Source organism: Lampetra planeri, chromosome 24, assembly GCF_965212315.1.
Source record: "Lampetra planeri chromosome 24, kcLamPlan1.2.h2, whole genome shotgun sequence".
NCBI classification, from domain to species: Eukaryota; Metazoa; Chordata; class Hyperoartia; order Petromyzontiformes; family Petromyzontidae; genus Lampetra; species Lampetra planeri.
This window is the reverse complement of record NC_136130.1, coordinates 2,427,188-2,452,461: the sequence shown is the minus strand read 5'-3', so window position 1 is coordinate 2,452,461 and position 25,274 is coordinate 2,427,188. Positions and strand designations below refer to the sequence as shown.

At 43.2% G+C, this 25,274-nt stretch overlaps 18 non-coding genes across 18 annotated transcripts; all 18 read right to left on the bottom strand.

Annotated features, from left to right (window-relative positions):
- Positions 1-1,664: 1,664 nt before the first annotated feature.
- On the bottom strand, positions 1,665-1,736 carry TRNAP-AGG (transfer RNA proline (anticodon AGG)). The gene has a single exon. It is a non-coding gene; the product is annotated as a tRNA-Pro (tRNA).
- Positions 1,737-2,542: 806 nt separating this feature from the next.
- Positions 2,543-2,614, bottom strand: TRNAP-AGG (transfer RNA proline (anticodon AGG)). Its single transcript has one exon. It is a non-coding gene; the product is annotated as a tRNA-Pro (tRNA).
- Positions 2,615-3,420: 806 nt separating this feature from the next.
- On the bottom strand, positions 3,421-3,492 carry TRNAP-AGG (transfer RNA proline (anticodon AGG)). Its single transcript has one exon. It is a non-coding gene; the product is annotated as a tRNA-Pro (tRNA).
- An 819-nt stretch (positions 3,493-4,311) lies between these two features.
- Positions 4,312-4,383, bottom strand: TRNAP-AGG (transfer RNA proline (anticodon AGG)). The gene has a single exon. It is a non-coding gene; the product is annotated as a tRNA-Pro (tRNA).
- Positions 4,384-6,249: 1,866 nt separating this feature from the next.
- On the bottom strand, positions 6,250-6,321 carry TRNAP-AGG (transfer RNA proline (anticodon AGG)). The gene has a single exon. It is a non-coding gene; the product is annotated as a tRNA-Pro (tRNA).
- Positions 6,322-7,141: 820 nt separating this feature from the next.
- On the bottom strand, positions 7,142-7,213 carry TRNAP-AGG (transfer RNA proline (anticodon AGG)). Its single transcript has one exon. It is a non-coding gene; the product is annotated as a tRNA-Pro (tRNA).
- Positions 7,214-8,034: 821 nt separating this feature from the next.
- TRNAP-AGG (transfer RNA proline (anticodon AGG)) lies at positions 8,035-8,106 on the bottom strand. Its single transcript has one exon. It is a non-coding gene; the product is annotated as a tRNA-Pro (tRNA).
- An 822-nt stretch (positions 8,107-8,928) lies between these two features.
- On the bottom strand, positions 8,929-9,000 carry TRNAP-AGG (transfer RNA proline (anticodon AGG)). The gene has a single exon. It is a non-coding gene; the product is annotated as a tRNA-Pro (tRNA).
- An 805-nt stretch (positions 9,001-9,805) lies between these two features.
- TRNAP-AGG (transfer RNA proline (anticodon AGG)) lies at positions 9,806-9,877 on the bottom strand. The gene has a single exon. It is a non-coding gene; the product is annotated as a tRNA-Pro (tRNA).
- A 1,867-nt stretch (positions 9,878-11,744) lies between these two features.
- On the bottom strand, positions 11,745-11,816 carry TRNAP-AGG (transfer RNA proline (anticodon AGG)). The gene has a single exon. It is a non-coding gene; the product is annotated as a tRNA-Pro (tRNA).
- Positions 11,817-12,636: 820 nt separating this feature from the next.
- Positions 12,637-12,708, bottom strand: TRNAP-AGG (transfer RNA proline (anticodon AGG)). The gene has a single exon. It is a non-coding gene; the product is annotated as a tRNA-Pro (tRNA).
- An 821-nt stretch (positions 12,709-13,529) lies between these two features.
- On the bottom strand, positions 13,530-13,601 carry TRNAP-AGG (transfer RNA proline (anticodon AGG)). Its single transcript has one exon. It is a non-coding gene; the product is annotated as a tRNA-Pro (tRNA).
- An 822-nt stretch (positions 13,602-14,423) lies between these two features.
- On the bottom strand, positions 14,424-14,495 carry TRNAP-AGG (transfer RNA proline (anticodon AGG)). The gene has a single exon. It is a non-coding gene; the product is annotated as a tRNA-Pro (tRNA).
- An 805-nt stretch (positions 14,496-15,300) lies between these two features.
- On the bottom strand, positions 15,301-15,372 carry TRNAP-AGG (transfer RNA proline (anticodon AGG)). The gene has a single exon. It is a non-coding gene; the product is annotated as a tRNA-Pro (tRNA).
- Positions 15,373-16,193: 821 nt separating this feature from the next.
- Positions 16,194-16,265, bottom strand: TRNAP-AGG (transfer RNA proline (anticodon AGG)). The gene has a single exon. It is a non-coding gene; the product is annotated as a tRNA-Pro (tRNA).
- Positions 16,266-17,071: 806 nt separating this feature from the next.
- TRNAP-AGG (transfer RNA proline (anticodon AGG)) lies at positions 17,072-17,143 on the bottom strand. Its single transcript has one exon. It is a non-coding gene; the product is annotated as a tRNA-Pro (tRNA).
- An 818-nt stretch (positions 17,144-17,961) lies between these two features.
- On the bottom strand, positions 17,962-18,033 carry TRNAP-UGG (transfer RNA proline (anticodon UGG)). Its single transcript has one exon. It is a non-coding gene; the product is annotated as a tRNA-Pro (tRNA).
- Positions 18,034-18,854: 821 nt separating this feature from the next.
- On the bottom strand, positions 18,855-18,926 carry TRNAP-AGG (transfer RNA proline (anticodon AGG)). The gene has a single exon. It is a non-coding gene; the product is annotated as a tRNA-Pro (tRNA).
- Positions 18,927-25,274: the final 6,348 nt, after the last annotated feature.

The window sequence follows — 25,274 nt, the reverse complement described above, 5'->3', positions numbered from 1 at the left end:
CTTCGATTATCTCATGAGATGAAACTTTGCTGAGAGATAATGAGCATTTTTGGCACAAATAAGTTTTGACAATGTTCTTAATACAAGATGTTGGTTAAAAATGCATGGCTATTGACTTGTACGAACAGCAATATGACTTTTCTATAACAAAAAAATGATTTGGGAACCAATATTTAAGGACATTTCTAACTTTACTCACCACACACTCTAACACTCTATTGAGATTAATACAACTCAGGTCGGAGGACTCTTCGTATATTGTTCTTATGATTGTCTACTCATCAAGGAAAAATAAATCTACCGGGCTTGGAATCGGGAACTTCTTGCATCCAAAGCGAGAACCATACCCCGAGACCAACAAGCGACCTTTCTGTCGACATAGCACATAAATACGAGTACTTGTATACGAGGATTCATGTAAAAAGCATGACTTTTGCATAGTAAACTGACGGAGAATAGGACAATGAGTCAAGAATTTGCCCAGATTTAGTCAGGCTAAAAACCATTTCAATGATGCGATTTCGTGAATTGCTTATTTTACACCAATTTTTATTTTAATCATGATTTCCTCATTGGTGTCAAGTTATTATCCTGATATAAAGGCAATTTCTATTTCATGGATGAACGAAGGAGTCCCTTCGCTATGTCATTTATAGCATTGATTGACCATACCTCAGCATGCTGTGCAGCAAAAGTTGTGAAGATAAAAGCCAGGGATAGTTAAAAATTGACTTGGGTTTTTGTCGACCAATCCCCAAGAAAATGGTGCTTGGGCTCGTCCGAGATTTGAACCCGGGACCTCTCGCACCCTAAAAGAGAAACATACCCCTAGACCAACGAGCCACTCATCTTCAACCAGTGAATAATGTTTGAAAATGAGGTTCAATCAACACTTCGATTATCTCATGAGATGTAACTTTGCTGAGAGATAATGAGCATTTTTGGCACAAATAAGTTTTGACAATGTTCTTAATACAAGATGTTGGTTGAAAATGCATGGCTATAGACTTGTACGAACAGCAATATGACTTTTCTATAACAAAAACAATGATATGGGATCCAATATTTAAGGACATTTCTAACTTTACTCACCACACACTCTAATACTCCGTGGAGATGAATAAAACTCAGGTCGGAGGACTCTTCGTGTATTGTTCTTATGATTGTCTACTCATCCCAGATAAATAAACCTACCGGGCTTGGAATCGGGAACTTCTTGCATCCAAAGCGAAAACCATACCCCTAGACCAACAAGCGACCTTTCTGTCGACATAGCGCGTAAATTCGAGCACTTGTATACGAGGATTCATGTAAAAAGCATGACTTTTGCATAGTAAACTGACGGAGAATAGGACACTGAGTCAAGAATTTGCCCAGATTTAGTCAGGCTAAAAACCATTTCAATGATGCGATTTCGTGAATTGCTTATTTTACACCAATTTTGATTTTAATCATGATTTCCTCATTGGTGTCAAGTTATTATCATGATATAAAGGCATTTGCTAATTCATGGATGAACGAAGGTGTCCCTTCGCTATGTCATTTATAGCATTGATTGACCATACCTCAGCATGCCGTGCAGCAAAAGTTGTGAAGATAAAAACAAGGGCCAGTTCAAAATTGACTTGGGTTTTTGTCGACCAATCCCCAAGAAAATGGTGGTTGGGCTCGTCCGGGATTTGAACCCAGGACCTCACGCACCCTAAGCGAGAATCATACCCCTAGACCAACGAGCCACTCATCTTCAAACAGTGAATAATGTATGAAAATTAGGTTCAATCAACACTTCGATTATCTCATGAGATGAAACTTTGCTGAGAGATAATGAGCATTTTTGGCACAAATAAGTTTTGACAATGTTCTTAATACAAGATGTTGGTTAAAAATGCATGGCTATTGACTTGTACGAACAGCAATATGACTTTTCTATAACAAAAACAATGATTTGGGAACCAATATTTAAGGACATTTCTAACTTTACTCACCACACACTCTAACACTCTATTGAGATGAATACAACTCAGGTCGCAGGAGTCCTCGTGTATTGTCCTTATAATTGTCTATCACATCCCAGAAAAGTAAAACTACCGGGCTTGGAATCGGGAACTTCTTGCATCCAAAGCGAAAACCATACCCCTAGACCAACAAGCGACCTTTCTGTCGACATAGCACGTAAATACGAGTACTTGTATACAAAGATTCATGTAAAAAGCATGACTTTTGCATGGTAAACTGACGGAGAATAGGACAATGAGTCAAGAATTTGCCCAGATTTAGTCAGGCTAAAAACCATTTCAATGATGCGGTTTCGTGAATTGCTTATTTTACACCAATTTTGATTTTAATCATGATTTCCTCATTGGTGCCAAGTTATTATCATGATTTAAAGGCAATTGCTAATTCATGGATGAACGAAGGAGTCCATTCGCTCTGTCATTTATAGCATTGATTGACCATACCTCAGCATGCTGTGCAACAAACGTTGTGAAGATAAAAGCCAGGGCCAGTTCAAAAATGACCAATCACCAAGAAAATGGTGCTTGGGCTCGTCCGGGATTGGAACCCGGGACCTCTCGCACCCTAAGCGAGAATCATACCCCTAGACCAACGAGCCACTCATCTTCAAACAGTGAATAATGTATGAAGATGAGGTTCAATCAACACTTCGATTATCTCATGAGATGAAACTTTGCTGAGAGATAATGAGCATTTTTGGCACAAATAAGTTTTGACAATGTTCTTAATACAAGATGTTGGTTAAAAATGCATGGCTATTGACTTGTACGAACAGCAATATGACCTTTCTATAACAAAAACAATGATTTGGGAACCAATATTTAAGGACATTTCTAACTTTACTCACCACACACTCTAATACTCTATTGAGATGAATACAACTCAGGTCGCAGGAGTCCTCGTGTATTGTCCTTATAATTGTCTATCACATCCCAGAAAAGTAAAACTACCGGGCTTGGAATCGGGAACTTCTTGCATCCAAAGCGAAAACCATACCCCTAGACCAACAAGCGACCTTTCTGTCGACATAGCGCGTAAATACGAGTACTTGTATACAAGGATTCATGTAAAGAGCATGACTTTTGCATAGTAAACTGACGGAGAATAGGACAATGAGTCAAGTATTTGCCCAGATTTAGTCAGGCTAAAAACCATTTCAATGATGCGATTTCGTGAATTGCTTATTTTACACCAATTTTGATTTTAATCATGATTTCCTCATTGGTGCCAAGTTATTATCATGATTTAAAGGCAATTGCTAATTCATGGATGAACGAAGGAGTCCATTCGCTCTGTCATTTATAGCATTGATTGACCATACCTCAGCATGCTGTGCAACAAACGTTGTGAAGATAAAAGCCAGGGCCAGTTCAAAAATGACCAATCACCAAGAAAATGGTGCTTGGGCTCGTCCGGGATTTGAACCCGGGACCTCTCGCACCCTAAGCGAGAATCATACCCCTAGACCAACGAGCCACTCATCTTCAAACAGTGAATAATGTATGAAGATGAGGTTCAATCAACACTTCGATTATCTCATGAGATGAAACGTTGCTGAGAGATAATGAGCATTTTTGGCACAAATAAGTTTTGACAATGTTCTTAATACAAGATGTTGGTTAAAAATGCATGGCTATTGACTTGTACGAACAGCAATATGACCTTTCTATAACAAAAACAATGATTTGGGAACCAATATTTAAGGACATTTCTAACTTTACTCACCACACACTCTAATACTCTATTGAGATGAATACAACTCAGGTCGCAGGAGTCCTCGTGTATTGTCCTCATAATTGTCTATCACATCCCAGAAAAGTAAAACTACCGGGCTTTGAATCGGGAACTTCTTGCATCCAAAGCGAAAACCATACCCCTTGACCAACAAGCGACCTTTCTATCGACATAGCGCGTAAATACGAGTACTTGTATACAAGGATTCATGTAAAAAGCATGACTTTTGCATAGTAAACTGATGGAGAATAGGACAATGAGTCAAGAATTTGCCCAGATTTAGTCAGGCTAAAAACCATTTCAATGATGCGATTTCGTGAATTGCTTATTTTACACCAATTTTGATTTTAATCATGATTTCCTCATTGGTGTCAAGTTATTATCATAATATAAAGGCATTTGCTAATTCATGGATGAACGGAGTCCCTTCGCTAAGTCATTTATAGCATTGATTGACCATACCTCAGCATGCTGTGCAGCAAAAGTTGTGAAGATAAAAGCCAGGGCCAGTTCAAAATTGACTTGGGTTTTTGTCGACCAATCCCCAAGAAAATGGTGCTTGGGCTCGTCCGGGATTTGAACCCGGGACCTCTCGCACCCTAAGCGAGAATCATACCCCTAGACCAACGAGCCACTCATCTTCAACCAGTGAATAATGTTTGAAAATGAGGTTCAATCAACACTTCGATTATCTCATGAGATGAAACTTTGCTGAGAGATAATGAGCATTTTTGGCACAAATAAGTTTTGACAATGTTCTTAATACAAGATGTTGGTTGAAAATGCATGGCTATAGACTTGTACGAACAGCAATATGACTTTTCTATAACAAAAACAATGATATGGGATCCAATATTTAAGGACATTTCTAACTTTACTCACCACACACTCTAACACTCTATTGAGATGAATACAACTCAGGTAGGAGGACTCTTCGTGTATTGTTCTTATGATTGTCTACTCATCCCAGAAAAATAAACCTACCGGGCTTGGAATCGGGAACTTCTTGCATCCAAAGCGAGAACCATACCCCGAGACCAACAAGCGACCTTTCTGTCGACATAGCACATAAATACGAGTACTTGTATACGAGGATTCATGTAAAAAGCATGACTTTTGCATAGTAAACTGACGGAGAATAGGACAATGAGTCAAGAATTTGCCCAGATTTAGTCAGGCTAAAAACCATTTCAATGATGCGATTTCGTGAATTGCTTATTTTACACCAATTTTTATTTTAATCATGATTTCCTCATTGGTGTCAAGTTATTATCCTGATATAAAGGCAATTTCTATTTCATGGATGAACGAAGGAGTCCCTTCGCTATGTCATTTATAGCATTGATTGACCATACCTCAGCATGCTGTGCAACAAACGTTGTGAAGATAAAAGCCAGGGCCAGTTCAAAAATGACCAATCACCAAGAAAATGGTGCTTGGGCTCGTCCGGGATTTGAACCCGGGACCTCTCGCACCCTAAGCGAGAATCAAACCCCTAGACCAGGGGTCGGCAACCAAAATAACAAGAAGAGCCATTTCTTTCCAATTCGGTACAAAATTCAGTATTTCAAGAGCCGCAATGCATCTATGTACATACTGTACATACGTACATATCGTCAAGAAGCAGCCTGTAAAGAGCCGCATGCGGCTCCGGAGCCGTAGGTTGCCGACCCCTGCCCTAGACCAACGAGCCACTCATCTTCAAACAGTGAATAATGTATGAAAATTAGGTTCAATCAACACTTCGATTATCTCATGAGATGAAACTTTGCTGAGAGATAATGAGCATTTTTGGCACAAATAAGTTTTGACAATGTTCTTAATACAAGATGTTGGTTAAAAATGCATGGCTATTGACTTGTACGAACAGCAATATGACTTTTCTATAACAAAAACAATGATTTGGGAACCAATATTTAAGGACATTTCTAACTTTACTCACCACACACTCTAACACTCTATTGAGATGAATACAACTCAGGTCGCAGGAGTCCTCGTGTATTGTCCTTATAATTGTCTATCACATCCCAGAAAAGTAAAACTACCGGGCTTGGAATCGGGAACTTCTTGCATCCAAAGCGAAAACCATACCCCTAGACCAACAAGCGACCTTTCTGTCGACATAGCGCGTAAATACGAGTACTTGTATACAAGGATTCATGTAAAGAGCATGACTTTTGCATAGTAAACTGACGGAGAATAGGACAATGAGTCAAGTATTTGCCCAGATTTAGTCAGGCTAAAAACCATTTCAATGATGCGATTTCGTGAATTGCTTATTTTACACCAATTTTGATTTTAATCATGATTTCCTCATTGGTGCCAAGTTATTATCATGATATAAAGGCAATTGCTAATTCATGGATGAACGAAGGAGTCCCTTCGCTCTGTCATTTATAGCATTGATTGACCATACCTCAGCATGCTGTGCAACAAACGTTGTGAAGATAAAAGCCAGGGCCAGTTCAAAAATGACCAATCACCAAGAAAAAGGTGCTTGGGCTCGTCCGGGATTTGAACCCGGGACCTCTCGCACCCTAAGCGAGAATCATACCCCTAGACCAACGAGCCACTCATCTTCAAACAGTGAATAATGTATGAAAATGAGGTTCAATCAACACTTCGATTATCTCATGAGATGAAACTTTGCTGAGAGATAATGAGCATTTTTGGCACAAATAATTTTTGACAATGTTCTTAATACAAGATGTTGGTTAAAAATGCATGGCTATTGACTTGTACGAACAGCAATATGACTTTTCTATAACAAAAACAATGATTTGGGAACCAATATTTAAGGACATTTCTAACTTTACTCACCACACACTCTAACACTCTATTGAGATGAATACAACTCAGGTCGGAGGACTCTTCGTGTATTGTTCTTATGATTGTCTACTCATCCCAGAAAAATAAACCTACCGGGCTTGGAATCGGGAACTTCTTGCATCTAAAGCGAGAACCATACCCGAGACCAACAAGCTACCTTTCTGTCGACATAGCACATAAATACGAGTACTTGTATACGAGGATTCATGTAAAAAGCATGACTTTTGCATAGTAAACTGACGGAAAATAGGACAATGAGTCAAGAATTTGCCCAGATTTAGTCAGGCTAAAAACCATTTCAATGATGCGATTTCGTGAATTGCTTATTTTACACCAATTTTTATTTTAATCATGATTTCCTCATTGGTGTCAAGTTATTATCCTGATATAAAGGCAATTTCTATTTCATGGATGAACGAAGGAGTCCCTTCGCAATGTCATTTATAGCATTGATTGACCATACCTCCGCATGCTGTGCAGCAAAAGTTGTGAAGATAAAAGCCAGGGATAGTTCAAAATTGACTTGGGTTTTTGTCGACCAATCCCCAAGAAAATGGTGCTTGGGCTCGTCCGGGATTTGAACCCGGGACCTCTCGCACCCTAAGCGAGAATCATACCCCTAGACCAACGAGCCACTCATCTTCAACCAGTGAATAATGTTTGAAAATGAGGTTCAATCAACACTTCGATTATCTCATGAGATGTAACTTTGCTGAGAGATAATGAGCATTTTTGGCACAAATAAGTTTTGACAATGTTCTTAATACAAGATGTTGGTTGAAAATGCATGGCTATAGACTTGTACGAACAGCAATATGACTTTTCTATAACAAAAACAATGATATGGGATCCAATATTTAAGGACATTTCTAACTTTACTCACCACACACTCTAATACTCCCTTGAGATGAATAAAACTCAGGTCGGAGGCCTCTTCGTGTATTGTTCTTATTATTGTCTACTCATCCCAGATAAATAAACCTACCGGGCTTGGAATCGGGAACTTCTTGCATCCAAAGCGAAAACCATACCCCTAGACCAACAATCGACCTTTCTGTCGACATAGCGCGTAAATTCGAGCACTTGTATACGAGGATTCATGTAAAAAGCATGACTTTTGCATAGTAAACTGACGGAGAATAGGACACTGAGTCAAGAATTTGCCCAGATTTAGTCAGGCTAAAAACCATTTCAATGATGCGATTTCGTGAATTGCTTATTTTACACCAATTTTGATTTTAATCATGATTTCCTCATTGGTGTCAAGTTATTATCATGATATAAAGGCATTTGCTAATTCATGGATGAACGAAGGAGTCCCTTCGCTATGTCATTTATAGCATTGATTGACCATACCTCAGCATGCTGTGCAGCAAAAGTTGTGAAGATAAAAGCCAGGGCCAGTTCAAAATTGACTTGGGTTTTTGTCGACCAATCCCCAAGAAAATGGTGCGTGGGCTCGTCCGGGATTTGAACACGGGACCTCTCGCACCCTAAGCGAGAATCATACCCCTAGACCAACGAGCCACTCATCTTCAAACAGTGAATGATGTATGAAAATTAGGTTCAATCAACACTTCGATTATCTCATGAGATGAAACTTTGCTGAAAGATAATGAGCATTTTTGGCACAAATAAGTTTTGACAATGTTCTTAATACAAGATGTTGGTTAAAAATGCATGGCTATTGACTTGTACGAACAGCAATATGACTTTTCTATAACAAAAACAATGATTTGGGAACCAATATTTAATGACATTTCTAACTTTACTCACCACACACTCTAACACTCTATTGAGATGAATACAACTCAGGTCGCAGGAGTCCTCGTGTATTGTCCTCATAATTGTCTATCACATCCCAGAAAAGTCAAACTACCGGGCTTGGAATCGGGAACTTCTTGCATCCAAAGCGAAAACCATACCCCTTGACCAACAAGCGACCTTTCTATCGACATAGCGCGTAAATACGAGTACTTGTATACAAGGATTCATGTAAAAAGCATGACTTTTGCATAGTAAACTGATGGAGAATAGGACAATGAGTCAAGAATTTGCCCAGATTTAGTCAGGCTAAAAACCATTTCCATGATGCGATTTCGTGAATTGCTTATTTTACACCAATTTTGATTTTAATCATGATTTCCTCATTGGTGTCAAGTTATTATAATGATATAAAGGCATTTGCTAATTCATGGATGAACGAAGGAGTCCCTTCGCTATGTCATTTATAGCATTGATTGACCATACCTCAGCATGCTGTGCAGCAAAAGTTGTGATGATAAAAGCCAGGGACAGTTCAAAATTGAATGGGGTTTTTGTCGACCAATCCCCAAGAAAATGGTGCTTGGGCTCGTCCGGGATTTGAACCCGGGACCTCTCGCACCCTAAGCGAGAATCATACCCCTAGACCAAAGAGCCACTCATGTGCAAACAGTGAATAATGTATGAAAATGAGGTTCAATCAACACTTCGATTATCTCATGAGATGAAACTTTGCTGAGAGATAATGAGCATTTTTGGCACAAATAAGTTTTGACAATGTTCTTAATACAAGATGTTGGTTAAAAATGCATGGCTATTGACTTGTACGAACAGCAATATGACTTTTCTATAACAAAAACAATGATTTGGGAACCAATATTTAAGGATATTTCTAACTTTACTCACCACACACTCTAACACTCTATTGAGATGAATACAACTCAGGTCGGAGGACTCTTCGTGTATTGTTCTTATGATTGTCTACTCATCCCAGAAAAATAAACCTACCGGGCTTGGAATCGGGAACTTCTTGCATCCAAAGCGAGAACCATACCCCGAGACCAACAAGCGACCTTTCTGTCGACATAGCGCATAAATACGAGTACTTGTATACGAGGATTCATGTAAAAAGCATGACTTTTGCATAGTAAACTGACGGAGAATAGGACAATGAGTCAAGAATTTGCCCAGATTTAGTCAGGCTAAAAACCATTTCAATGATGCGATTTTGTGAATTGCTTATTTTACACCAATTTTGATTTTAATCATGATTTCCTCATTGGTGCCAAGTTATTATCATGATATAAAGGCAATTGCTAATTCATGGATGAACGAAGGAGTCCCTTCGCTCTGTCATTTATAGCATTGATTGACCATACCTCAGCATGCTGTGCAACAAACGTTGTGAAGATAAAAGCCAGGGCCAGTTCAAAAATGACCAATCACCAAAAAAATGGTGCTTGGGCTCGTCCGGGATTTGAACCCGGGACCTCTCGCATCCTAAGCGAGAATCATACCCCTAGACCAACGAGCCACTCATCTTCAACCAGTGAATAATGTTTGAAAATGAGGTTCAATCAACACTTTGATTATCTCATGAGATGTAACTTTGCTGAAAGATCATGAGCATTTTTGGCACAAATAAGTTTTGACAATGTTCTTAATACAAGATGTTGGTTGAAAATGCATGGCTATAGACTTGTACGAACAGCAATATGACTTTTCTATAACAAAAACAATGATATGGGATCCAATATTTAAGGACATTTCTAACTTTACTCACCACACACTCTAACACTCTATTGAGATGAATACAACTCAGGTCGCAGGAGTCCTCGTGTATTGTCCTTATAATTGTCTATCACATCCCAGAAAAGTAAAACTACCGGGCTTGGAATCGGGAACTTCTTGCATCCAAAGCGAAAACCATACCCCTAGACCAACAAGCGACCTTTCTGTCGACATAGCGCGTAAATTCGAGCACTTGTATACGAGGATTCATGTAAAAAGCATGACTTTTGCATAGTAAACTGACGGAGAATAGGACAATGAGTCAAGAATTTGCCCAGATTTAGTCAGGCTAAAAACCATTTCAATGATGCGATTTTGTGAATTGCTTATTTTACACCAATTTTTATTTTAATCATGATTTCCTCATTGGTGCCAAGTTATTATCATGATATAAAGGCAATTGCTAATTCATGGATGAACGAAGGAGTCCCTTCGCTCTGTCATTTATAGCATTGATTGACCATACCTCAGCTAGCTGTGCAACAAACGTTGTGAAGATAAAAGCCAGGGCCAGTTCAAAAATGACCAATCACCAAGAAAATGGTGCTTGGGCTCGTCCGGGATTTGAACCCGGGACCTCTCGCACCCTAAGCGAGAATCAAACCCCTAGACCAGGGGTCGGCAACCAAAATAACAAGAAGAGCCATTTCTTTCCAATTCGGTACAAAATTCAGTATTTCAAGAGCCGCAATGCATCTATGTACATACTGTACATACGTACATATCGTCAAGAAGCAGCCTGTAAAGAGCCGCATGCGGCTCCGGAGCCGTAGGTTGCCGACCCCTGCCCTAGACCAACGAGCCACTCATCTTCAAACAGTGAATAATGTATGAAAATTAGGTTCAATCAACACTTCGATTATCTCATGAGATGAAACTTTGCTGAGAGATAATGAGCATTTTTGGCACAAATAAGTTTTGACAATGTTCTTAATACAAGATGTTGGTTAAAAATGCATGGCTATTGACTTGTACGAACAGCAATATGACTTTTCTATAACAAAAACAATGATTTGGGAACCAATATTTAAGGACATTTCTAACTTTACTCACCACACACTCTAACACTCTATTGAGATGAATACAACTCAGGTCGCAGGAGTCCTCGTGTATTGTCCTTATAATTGTCTATCACATCCCAGAAAAGTAAAACTACCGGGCTTGGAATCGGGAACTTCTTGCATCCAAAGCGAAAACCATACCCCTAGACCAACAAGCGACCTTTCTGTCGACATAGCGCGTAAATACGAGTACTTGTATACAAGGATTCATGTAAAGAGCATGACTTTTGCATAGTAAACTGACGGAGAATAGGACAATGAGTCAAGTATTTGCCCAGATTTAGTCAGGCTAAAAACCATTTCAATGATGCGATTTCGTGAATTGCTTATTTTACACCAATTTTGATTTTAATCATGATTTCCTCATTGGTGCCAAGTTATTATCATGATATAAAGGCAATTGCTAATTCATGGATGAACGAAGGAGTCCCTTCGCTCTGTCATTTATAGCATTGATTGACCATACCTCAGCATGCTGTGCAACAAACGTTGTGAAGATAAAAGCCAGGGCCAGTTCAAAAATGACCAATCACCAAGAAAAAGGTGCTTGGGCTCGTCCGGGATTTGAACCCGGGACCTCTCGCACCCTAAGCGAGAATCATACCCCTAGACCAACGAGCCACTCATCTTCAAACAGTGAATAATGTATGAAAATGAGGTTCAATCAACACTTCGATTATCTCATGAGATGAAACTTTGCTGAGAGATAATGAGCATTTTTGGCACAAATAATTTTTGACAATGTTCTTAATACAAGATGTTGGTTAAAAATGCATGGCTATTGACTTGTACGAACAGCAATATGACTTTTCTATAACAAAAACAATGATTTGGGAACCAATATTTAAGGACATTTCTAACTTTACTCACCACACACTCTAACACTCTATTGAGATGAATACAACTCAGGTCGGAGGACTCTTCGTGTATTGTTCTTATGATTGTCTACTCATCCCAGAAAAATAAACCTACCGGGCTTGGAATCGGGAACTTCTTGCATCTAAAGCGAGAACCATACCCGAGACCAACAAGCTACCTTTCTGTCGACATAGCACATAAATACGAGTACTTGTATACGAGGATTCATGTAAAAAGCATGACTTTTGCATAGTAAACTGACGGAAAATAGGACAATGAGTCAAGAATTTGCCCAGATTTAGTCAGGCTAAAAACCATTTCAATGATGCGATTTCGTGAATTGCTTATTTTACACCAATTTTTATTTTAATCATGATTTCCTCATTGGTGTCAAGTTATTATCCTGATATAAAGGCAATTTCTATTTCATGGATGAACGAAGGAGTCCCTTCGCAATGTCATTTATAGCATTGATTGACCATACCTCCGCATGCTGTGCAGCAAAAGTTGTGAAGATAAAAGCCAGGGATAGTTCAAAATTGACTTGGGTTTTTGTCGACCAATCCCCAAGAAAATGGTGCTTGGGCTCGTCCGGGATTTGAACCCGGGACCTCTCGCACCCTAAGCGAGAATCATACCCCTAGACCAACGAGCCACTCATCTTCAACCAGTGAATATTGTTTGAAAATGAGGTTCAATCAACACTTCGATTATCTCATGAGATGTAACTTTGCTGAGAGATAATGAGCATTTTTGGCACAAATAAGTTTTGACAATGTTCTTAATACAAGATGTTGGTTGAAAATACATGGCTATAGACTTGTACGAACAGCAATATGACTTTTCTATAACAAAAACAATGATATGGGATCCAATATTTAAGGACATTTCTAACTTTACTCACCACACACTCTAATACTCCCTTGAGATGAATAAAACTCAGGTCGGAGGCCTCTTCGTGTATTGTTCTTATTATTGTCTACTCATCCCAGATAAATAAACCTACCGGGCTTGGAATCGGGAACTTCTTGCATCCAAAGCGAAAACCATACCCCTAGACCAACAATCGACCTTTCTGTCGACATAGCGCGTAAATTCGAGCACTTGTATACGAGGATTCATGTAAAAAGCATGACTTTTGCATAGTAAACTGACGGAGAATAGGACACTGAGTCAAGAATTTGCCCAGATTTAGTCAGGCTAAAAACCATTTCAATGATGCGATTTCGTGAATTGCTTATTTTACACCAATTTTGATTTTAATCATGATTTCCTCATTGGTGTCAAGTTATTATCATGATATAAAGGCATTTGCTAATTCATGGATGAACGAAGGAGTCCCTTCGCTATGTCATTTATAGCATTGATTGACCATACCTCAGCATGCTGTGCAGCAAAAGTTGTGAAGATAAAAGCCAGGGCCAGTTCAAAATTGACTTGGGTTTTTGTCGACCAATCCCCAAGAAAATGGTGCGTGGGCTCGTCCGGGATTTGAACACGGGACCTCTCGCACCCTAAGCGAGAATCATACCCCTAGACCAACGAGCCACTCATCTTCAAACAGTGAATGATGTATGAAAATTAGGTTCAATCAACACTTCGATTATCTCATGAGATGAAACTTTGCTGAAAGATAATGAGCATTTTTGGCACAAATAAGTTTTGACAATGTTCTTAATACAAGATGTTGGTTAAAAATGCATGGCTATTGACTTGTACGAACAGCAATATGACTTTTCTATAACAAAAACAATGATTTGGGAACCAATATTTAATGACATTTCTAACTTTACTCACCACACACTCTAACACTCTATTGAGATGAATACAACTCAGGTCGCAGGAGTCCTCGTGTATTGTCCTCATAATTGTCTATCACATCCCAGAAAAGTCAAACTACCGGGCTTGGAATCGGGAACTTCTTGCATCCAAAGCGAAAACCATACCCCTTGACCAACAAGCGACCTTTCTATCGACATAGCGCGTAAAAACGAGTACTTGTATACAAGGATTCATGTAAAAAGCATGACTTTTGCATAGTAAACTGATGGAGAATAGGACAATGAGTCAAGAATTTGCCCAGATTTAGTCAGGCTAAAAACCATTTCCATGATGCGATTTCGTGAATTGCTTATTTTACACCAATTTTGATTTTAATCATGATTTCCTCATTGGTGTCAAGTTATTATAATGATATAAAGGCATTTGCTAATTCATGGATGAACGAAGGAGTCCCTTCGCTATGTCATTTATAGCATTGATTGACCATACCTCAGCATGCTGTGCAGCAAAAGTTGTGATGATAAAAGCCAGGGACAGTTCAAAATTGAATGGGGTTTTTGTCGACCAATCCCCAAGAAAATGGTGCTTGGGCTCGTCCGGGATTTGAACCCGGGACCTCTCGCACCCTAAGCGAGAATCATACCCCTAGACCAAAGAGCCACTCATGTGCAAACAGTGAATAATGTATGAAAATGAGGTTCAATCAACACTTCGATTATCTCATGAGATGAAACTTTGCTGAGAGATAATGAGCATTTTTGGCACAAATAAGTTTTGACAATGTTCTTAATACAAGATGTTGGTTAAAAATGCATGGCTATTGACTTGTACGAACAGCAATATGACTTTTCTATAACAAAAACAATGATTTGGGAACCAATATTTAAGGATATTTCTAACTTTACTCACCACACACTCTAACACTCTATTGAGATGAATACAACTCAGGTCGGAGGACTCTTCGTGTATTGTTCTTATGATTGTCTACTCATCCCAGAAAAATAAACCTACCGGGCTTGGAATCGGGAACTTCTTGCATCCAAAGCGAGAACCATACCCCGAGACCAACAAGCGACCTTTCTGTCGACATAGCGCATAAATACGAGTACTTGTATACGAGGATTCATGTAAAAAGCATGACTTTTGCATAGTAAACTGACGGAGAATAGGACAATGAGTCAAGAATTTGCCCAGATTTAGTCAGGCTAAAAACCATTTCAATGATGCGATTTTGTGAATTGCTTATTTTACACCAATTTTGATTTTAATCATGATTTCCTCATTGGTGCCAAGTTATTATCATGATATAAAGGCAATTGCTAATTCATGGATGAACGAAGGAGTCCCTTCGCTCTGTCATTTATAGCATTGATTGACCATACCTCAGCATGCTGTGCAACAAACGTTGTGAAGATAAAAGCCAGGGCCAGTTCAAAAATGACCAATCACCAAAAAAATGGTGCTTGGGCTCGTCCGGGATTTGAACCCGGGACCTCTCGCACCCTAAGCTAGAATCATACCCCTAGACCAACGAGCCACTCATCTTCAAACAGTGAATAATGTATGAAAATTAGGTTCAATCAACACTTCGATTATCTCATGAGATGAAACTTTGCTGAGAGATAATGAGCATTTTTGGCACAAATAAGTTTTGACAATGTTCTTAATACAAGATGTTGGTTAAAAATGCATGGCTATTGACTTGTACGAACAGCAATATGACCTTTCTATAACAAAAACAATGATTTGGGAACCAATATTTAAGGACATTTCTAACTTTACTCACCACACACTCTAACACTCTATTGAGATGAATACAACTCAGGTCGCAGGAGTCCTCGTGTATTGTTCTTATGATTGTCTACTCATCCCAGAAAAATAAACCTACCGGGCTTGGAATCGGGAACTTCTTGCATCCAAAGCGAGAACCATACCCCGAGACCAACAAGCGACCTTTCTGTCGACATAGCGCATAAATACGAGTACTTGTATACGAGGATTCATGTAAAAAGCATGACTTTTGCATAGTAAACTGACGGAGAATAGGACAATGAGTCAAGAATTTGCCCAGATTTAGTCAGGCTAAAAACCATTTCAATGATGCGATTTCGTGAATTGCTTATTTTACACCAATTTTTATTTTAATCATGATTTCCTCATTGGTGTCAAGTTATTATCCTGATATAAAGGCAATTTCTATTTCATGGATGAACGAAGGAGTCCCTTCGCTATGTCATTTATAGCATTGATTGATCATACCTCAGCATGCTGTGCAGCAAAAGTTGTGAAGATAAAAGCCAGGGATAGTTCAAAATTGACTTGGGTTTTTGTCGACCAATCCCCAAGAAAATGGTGCTTGGGCTCGTCCGGGATTTGAACCCGGGACCTCTCGCATCCTAAGCGAGAATCATACCCCTAGACCAACGAGCCACTCATCTTCAACCAGTGAATAATGTTTGAAAATGAGGTTCAATCAACACTTTGATTATCTCATGAGATGTAACTTTGCTGAAAGATCATGAGCATTTTTGGCACAAATAAGTTTTGACAATGTTCTTAATACAAGATGTTGGTTGAAAATGCATGGCTATAGACTTGTACGAACAGCAATATGACTTTTCTATAACAAAAACAATGATATGGGATCCAATATTTAAGGACATTTCTAACTTTACTCACCACACACTCTAACACTCTATTGAGATGAATACAACTCAGGTCGCAGGAGTCCTCGTGTATTGTCCTTATAATTGTCTATCACATCCCAGAAAAGTAAAACTACCGGGCTTGGAATCGGGAACTTCTTGCATCCAAAGCGAAAACCATACCCCTAGACCAACAAGCGACCTTTCTGTCGACATAGCGCGTAAATTCGAGCACTTGTATACGAGGATTCATGTAAAAAGCATGACTTTTGCATAGTAAACTGACGGAGAATAGGACAATGAGTCAAGAATTTGCCCAGATTTAGTCAGGCTAAAAACCATTTCAATGATGCGATTTTGTGAATTGCTTATTTTACACCAATTTTTATTTTAATCATGATTTCCTCATTGGTGCCAAGTTATTATCATGATATAAAGGCAATTGCTAATTCATGGATGAACGAAGGAGTCCCTTCGCTCTGTCATTTATAGCATTGATTGACCATACCTCAGCTAGCTGTGCAACAAACGTTGTGAAGATAAAAGCCAGGGCCAGTTCAAAAATGACCAATCACCAAGAAAATGGTGCTTGGGCTCGTCCGGGATTTGAACCCGGGACCTCTCACACCCTAAGCGAGAATCATACCCCTAGACCAACAAGCCACTCATCTTCAAACAGTGAATAATGTATGAAAATTAGGTTCAATCAACACTTCGATTATCTCATGAGATGAAACTTTGCTGAGAGATAATGAGCATTTTTGGCACAAATAAGTTTTGACAATGTTCTTAATACAAGATGTTGGTTAAAAATGCATGGCTATTGACTTGTACGAACAGCAATATTACTTTTCTATAACAAAAACAATGATTTGGGAACCAATATGAAGGACATTTCTAACTTTACTCACCACACACTCTAACACTCTATTGAGATGAATACAACTCAGGTCGCAGGAGTCCTCGTGTATTGTCCTTATAATTTTCTATCACATCCCAGAAAAGTAAAACTACCGGGCTTGGAATCGGGAACTTCTTGCATCCAAAGCGAGAACCATACCCCGAGACCAACAAGCGACCTTTCTGTCGACATAGCACATAAATACGAGTACTTGTATACGAGGCTTCATTAAAAAGCATTACTTTTGAATAGTAAACTGACAGAGAATAGGACAATGAGTCAAGAATTTGCCCAGATAGAGTCAGGCACAAACCCTTTCAATGACGCGATTTCTTGAATTGCTTATTTTACACCAATTTTGATTTTAATCATGATATCATCATTGGTGTCAAGTTATTATCATGATATAAAGTAAATTGCTAATTTATTGATGAACAAAGGAGTCCTGACGCTATGTCATTGATAGCATTGATTGGCCATACCTCAGCTTGCTGTACAGCAAAAGGTGTGAAGATAAAAGCAAGGGCCAGTTCAAAATTGACTTGGTCTTTGTCGACGAATCCCCAAGAAAATGGTGCTTGGGCTCGTCCGGGATTTGAACCCGGGACCTCTCGCACCCAAAGCGAGAATCATACCCCTAGACCAACGAGCCACTCATCCTCAAGCAGTGAATAATGTATGAAAATGAGGTTCAATCAACACTTCGATTATCTCATGAGATGAAACTTTTCTGAGAGATAATGAGCATTTTTGGCACAAATAAGTTTTGACAATGTTCTTAATACAAGATGTTGGTTAAAAATGCATGGCTATTGACTTGTACGAACAGCAATATGACTTTTCTATAACAAAAACAATGATTTGGGAACCAATATTTAAGGACATTTCTAACTTTACTCACCACACACTCTAACACTCTATTGAGATGAATACAACTCAGGTCGGAGGACTCTTCGTGTATTGTTCTTATGATTGTCTACTCATTCCAGAAAAATAAACCTACCGGGCTTGGAATCGGGAACTTCTTGCATCCAAAGCGAGAACCATACCCCCAGACCAACAAGCGACCTTTCTGTCGACATAGCGGATAAATACGAGTACTTGTATACGAGGATTCATGTAAAAAGCATGACTTTTGCATAGTAAACTGACGGAGAATAGGACAATGAGTCAAGAATTTGCCCAGATTTAGTCAGGCTAAAAACCATTTCAATGATGCGATTTCGTGAATTGCTTATTTTACACCAATTTTTATTTTAATCATGATTTCCTCATTGGTGTCAAGTTATTATCCTGATATAAAGGCAATTTCTATTTCATGGATGAACGAAGGAGTCCCTTCGCTATGTCATTTATAGCATTGATTGACCATACCTCAGCATGCTGTGCAGCAAAAGTTGTGAAGATAAAAGCCAGGGATAGTTCAAAATTGACTTGGGTTTTTGTCGACCAATCCCCAAGAAAATGGTGCTTGGGCTCGTCCGGGATTTGAACCCGGGACCTCTCGCACCCTAAGCGAGAATCATACCCCTAGACCAACGAGCCACTCATCTTCAACCAGTGAAAAATGTTTGAAAATGAGGTTCAATCAACACTTCGATTATCTCATGAGATGTAACTTTGCTGAAAGATCATGAGCATTTTTGGCACAAATAAGTTTTGACAATGTTCTTAATACAAGATGTTGGTTGAAAATGCATGGCTATAGACTTGTACGAACAGCAATATGACTTTTCTATAACAAAAACAATGATATGGGATCCAATATTTAAGGACATTTCTAACTTTACTCACCACACACTCTAATACTCCCTTGAGATGAATAAAACTCAGGTCGGAGGACTCTTCGTGTATTGTTCTTATGATTGTCTACTCATCCCAGATAAATAAACCTACCGGGCTTGGAATCGGGAACTTCTTGCATCCAAAGCGAGAACCATACCCCCAGACCAACAAGCGACCTTTCTGTCGACATAGCGGATAAATACGAGTGAAGTATTGGAAAATGACGGCAGGAAACTCCTTGACGGGAACACACTTCTTTTATTAAATCTTGACTTGTAACGATACAACGCGTGGCCTCTCTTCTTCACAATGCGGTCACCATACAACGGTACAACTCGTGACCTCTTCTCTCCGCCCTACGCTTCTCTTGACTCTCTTAGATTCTGTGCTGCTGGCTCTCTGTGCCTCGTGTAGACTCCGCGCCTCGGCTACACTCTTCTCTCGCCTCGTGTAGACTCTGCGCCTCTGCTACACTCTCCACTCGCCTCGTGTAGACTTTGCATCTCTCTCTGGCTACACCGTATGCATACTCGGCTCGTGTAGACCTTTCTCTCTCTCTGGCTACACCGTATGCATACTCGGCTCGTGTAGACCTTTCTCTCTCTCTGGCTACACACTATACATTACTCAGCTCGTGTAGACCGTTCTCTCTCTCTGGCTACACACTATACATTACTCAGCTCGTGTAGACCGTTCTCTCTCTCTGGCTACACACTATAAATTACTCAGCTCGTGTAGACCGTTCTCTCTCTCTGGCTACACACTTATACCTTACTCTCCTCTACTCTCCATTACTCTCCTCTCCGGGCTCTATCTCTGCACCTTCGTCTTCATTCTTAGATGGTTCCACTTCTGCCTCCTACTCCTCTGTGCATCACCTTATATATCTCTTCCTCCCGGGAGACGGAGCGGATGCGGACCTCAACGTCGGCACCGCTCCTCAGTTACCCAATCACCACGCGCTATCTCCACGATCCGTTTTCGCCCAGCGCGTGTTTCCACTCCCCGACCAATCACACCGCGCTGCCACCCGATCACTCCCTCTCAGCGCGTCACCGGCACACAGCCAATCAGCAGCACTACCCCCACCCGCGCACTGACGCCTGCTCCTCCCCGTCAGCGCGCGTCACCACACACACACCCGTACATACGCGCTGGCACACGACGTATACACCCAGCGCGTATCACCACTACATCACCCCCTCCCACATAGCTCGCAGCCGGCCCGGCTGCTAACAACAACCAACCGCAACGATAAGACAACAACCAATCAAAAAAAAAACCCGTAACCCCCCCAGTGTGCCCCGTAACATAACAACAACAACAACAAGAACTATGTACAGATTGACAATGAACACGAAAAGTCAACAATAACACAATACAAGCAAATTCCAAAAAACGAACGCGCCCCACGTCCCTGCGACCACACGCAGTGACGAGGCGCTGCAACTGCTCCGACTCCTCACGAGGCAGGTCATGCAAAGTAGCACGACCTGGCGCGAGTCCGTCTGGCTGGTCCGTCGTATGGGGCGGGACACTGACGACCGTCCGGCGGTTCCGGCTGCTCCAAACGGCGCGGAACGGGCCTGAAAGGGCCGGCCCCGCCGCGGAGATCCGGCCGCCGGTGATCGGCAGCTGTCAGTTCCGAGACACCTGGGAGCAGATCAGGCGAAAATACGTGCGGATCAGGCAGAGACATTTCCCCCTCTGGGTCGCCGGTCACGTCACACGCCCGGCCATCACGACACAAGGGGAGGCCATATGGAGGCGAGAACGGTTTCAGTCGGGAGGGGTGAACGTACCAACGGCGCTTTCCCCACTTTATCTGAACGCACTGGGGCCGTGCAACGCGCACGACCTCCACGGGTCCCCTCCACGGTCTCAACAATTTAGGCGACGTAGCCAAGGGTGCCTGAGGGCAATGCAGCCAGGCCCTGTCACCAGGTTTCCATTCGTGCATGGACACCTTCCGTGCCCGCAACCGTTCATTAGCAATTTGGCGAGCCCGCGAATTAAGCCGTGCGGCCTCCCTCGCCTCTGTCAGCTTGTGAATATTAAACTTAATATGTTCAGCCAATTTAGAATTAGTTCGTGGAGCGGACAGGCCAAGTTGCGTTTCCATTGGCGGGTCAGCTTCCCGACCGTACATCAAATAGAATGGGGAAAACCCCGTAGCTGCATGGGGGGCCATTCTATACGCGGCAAGGACTCCCGGGACCTGCAGGTCCCAATCTACATGTGCCTCGCACACCTGCTGGCACAGCATGGAAGTCAAAGTTTTGTGGAGCCTCTCCACCATCCCGTCTGTCTGCGGGTGGTACGGGGAGGTCCGCACCTTCTTGGTACCCAACAGATCGCACACCTCTTGCAACAATTTACTCGAAAAATTTTTACCTTGGTCGGTCAACAGGCGTTCGGGAGCCCCCTTGTCCAGGACATAGCCCTGGACGAAGGCGTCCGTCACAGCCGCTGCCGACTGGTTAGCGAGAGGCCACGCCATAGGCCATCGGGTAAAGTATTCGACCCCCACTAACAAATATTTATTCCCTCTCGGCGTGACTGGGAAGGGCCCCAAAATATCGAGTGCAACGAGCTCGTTGGTACGCGAGACCTGAATAGATTGCAGCGGTGGATTAGCTGCCACGGGCGGTGGTTTACGCCTGGCGCACTCAACGCACCCCTTCAGAATATTTACCACATCACTTCCCATTCCCGGCCAGTAATAGTCACGCTGAAGCAGGGCAAGCGTCTTGTTAACTCCCAAGTGCAAGAGGCGTTCGTGTGCCGCCAAGACAACCCTCCCCCTCACAGCGGAAGGCACCACGAGTGCGTTCCGCCGGGACAAACTGTCCCATCTCAATAACATGCCCTGCTCAAGCACATAGGAGCCGGTACGCTCCTGGTCCCCCTCGGGACCCCCAACCTTGCGGCGCAATGCTAGCAGCGAGCTGTCCGCCATCTGGAGACGGCCCCATTCGCTGAGCGACAACGAGAGCAGCGAGTCCCGACCCTGAGAGGCAGTGGAATCATCCACGATCGGTGCGCCCGCTGTCGCAGCCAGTGCCCCCATCTCCCCCGCAAGCGTCGGTTTACAGCGCGCCGATCCCGACAAACACGCGCATTCATCACAAGGCAACAACCGCGACAAGCAATCGGCATTTGTGTGTCGCAACCCCTTACGGTACGTAGTCGTAAACTGATAGTCCTGGAGGACTTCCAACCAACGCGACAACTGGCCCGAGGGTTGGGCGACCCTCAATGAATACTGTAGCGCCGCGTGGTCCGTTCGGACCGTAAAGTGACGACCATAGAGATATGGCCTAAACTGCTGCACAAAAAAGACAATGGCAAGCAGCTCGCGACGGGTTACGCAGTAGCGCTGCTCCGCCGGAGACAACACCCTACTACCGTAGGCGACAACTCTTTCGACACCCCCAACGACTTGGGATAGCACCCCCCCAATGCCCGTGTTGCTAGCATCCGTGTCCAGCAAAAAGGGACTCGCAAAATCGGGATAACACAAGGGTGGGGCACCCACCAAGGCGTCCCGGAGGGAGCGAAACGCGGCCTCCTCCTCCGGTCCCCATTTGAACTTCACTCCTTTCGCCGTTAGAGCGTGCAAGGGTTTTGCAATAGTGGCGAAGTGCTCAACGAACCGCCGATAATAAGAAGCAAACCCGATGAAACTACGCACGTCGGAAACGGACGTAGGTGTCGGCCACGAACCGACACAATCCGTCTTCGCGGGATCGGTGGAGATCCCCGAAGAATCGACAATGTGACCCAAGTATCTAACCGACCTACGAAGGAGGTGACATTTGGCCGGTTTAAATTTCAACTTAGCCGATCGCATTCGCAAGAACACCCCTCTCAATCGCTGCAGGTGTTCTTCAAACGTTTTACTGAAAACAATGACATCGTCCATATAAATAAAGCATGTATCCCACTGCAAGCCCGACAAAACCAACTCCATAAGTCGCTGAAACGTCGCTGGAGAGGAGTGAAGTCCCATGGGTAACCGGTTAAACTGGAACAGCCCCCCTGGAGTCCGAAATGCTGTCTTAGGTTTCGACTCTTCGTCGAGCGGCAACTGCCAAAACCCCGATAACAAATCAAGAGTCGAAAAATATCGCGCACCAGACAATGCATCGAGGGACTCATCCATCCTGGGGAGCGGATACGCGTCAGCCACAGAGATCTTATTCAGGCGACGGAAATCAACGCAGAATCGCAGGGACCCGTCCTGCTTCTTAACCAGCACAATAAGGGCTCCCCATGGGCTAGAGGAGGGCGAAATAATATCGGCTTCTAGCATTTCGTTAACAGCCGACTGAACGTGTTCCTTCTCCACGGGACTCAGTCGGAAGGGATTTAGCTTGACCGGCGCCGCATCGCCCGTTTCAATGTGATGGTGCAACAAATCCGTGCACCCAATGTCATACTTATGTTTACTGAACACATCAGAGAATTCAATGAGCAAATCGCGCAGCGCACCCAACTGCGCCGCCGACAAATCGTCCGAGGCGGCGCATAGCGAATGGACCCACTCAAGGTCTTCCCTTGGCTCAACGTCCCGCGCGGGGCTCGAGCCCACCTGCGCAACCAACCCATCATCCACAGGGACCCGCGCCGCGTGAGCCAGCACGGTGCCCTGCGGAATGACAGCTGGTCGCGCCCCCGCGTTCAAAACCATCACAAACGGATCCCTGTCAGCCCGCACCAAAGTGTGAGCCACCGATAAATCAAGACCCCCGACAGCCTTGTTAGAAGGACCCAAAAGCATACTTTGTCCCGAAGCCTCCCTCACCCATGGTTTCCGCAACCGGAGGGGAATCAACATCTGTGAACCCGGGGGCACTTGCACGGTCTGCGTCGCCACCGCTTGTATCGTGGCGCACGCCGTCCGAATGTCAGTAGGGCCCGTCAAAAATGAAATCCGGCGACCCGATGGCAGTTCAATGCATCGTTGATCAATAAGAATTTTGATAGGCATTTTAGCCAAAAAATCGGTGCCCAAAAGACACGGAACTGCCAAAGAAGACGAAACGAAAACGGGTCCCGACAATTTGATATCTCCAATGCAAATGGACGCCCTAACCTGACCGATAATGCCCAACGATCCCCCATTAGCGGCGTAAAATGGCACATCCACTGGAAGCAGCGGACGGCATTGGACTGGAAGAATATTATAAATGAGGTCCGATATGATAGTTGCCGATGCCCCCGTGTCCACTAACACTCTAATCTCAACCCCATCAATAGATCCCGTAACAACGGACGAACCCGCCGAAGCAGCCACAATTCTATGCCCCAATTCCGCCCATTCAATGTCTCCCTGGTCCCGGCCGAACCCCCCTCGCCGAACCGAATCCCCGAACCTTAACCGGCCCTCCTCCGCCGCAACGCGGCGTCCCATGTGTGCCGAATAAACAGGCCGAGCGTGTGAGGTGCCGCGACTTGCCGGGGATTGTAGAGATGACTTGGGCTCTCGGTCGTCGTCCAGCCGAGCTCCCATGGCGCGCTGACGCGGAGCGAGGCACCCGGACGCCACGTGGCCCCGGAGGCCGCAGTTATAGCACGTGACGAGGGTCGGAGTAGATCTTGGTTGCTCCGACTTTCGGCCCGATCGCAGAGGCGACCGGGCCCCCGGCCTCCAGTCCCCTGGTCGTCCCGTGGCGAACGCCTCCTCTCGTGGGCTGACGACTTGGGGTTCGGTGACCACCGAACCCGGGGCTGCGACGACAGCAGCGTTGCAACCAACGCCTTGTTTCCGTTGTAGGGCCTCGTGCGCTTGAATACTCGTGGCGACTCTCAAAGAAGAAATATCAATCTCGTCAGCTGTGTTGATAGGGACCCCCAGGTCCTGCGCCAACTTAAGCAGCTGCTCCAAAACCATCGCGTCTTGGCCCTCCTCGTCCATCCGAGGGAACGCAGCATCAGCAAGAGCCAGCAACGCCGTGCGATAGGCCAGCGCGGTCTCCGTGGCCGCTTTCCGTCTTGCGTAGAAATGATGGCGGCACGCCGAGGGAGGTCCGTAGACCCTGGCCAGCAAACCCAGCGCATCCTTCAGCGTGGAGCGGTCCGACTTCCGTGCAGCCCTGAAGGCCG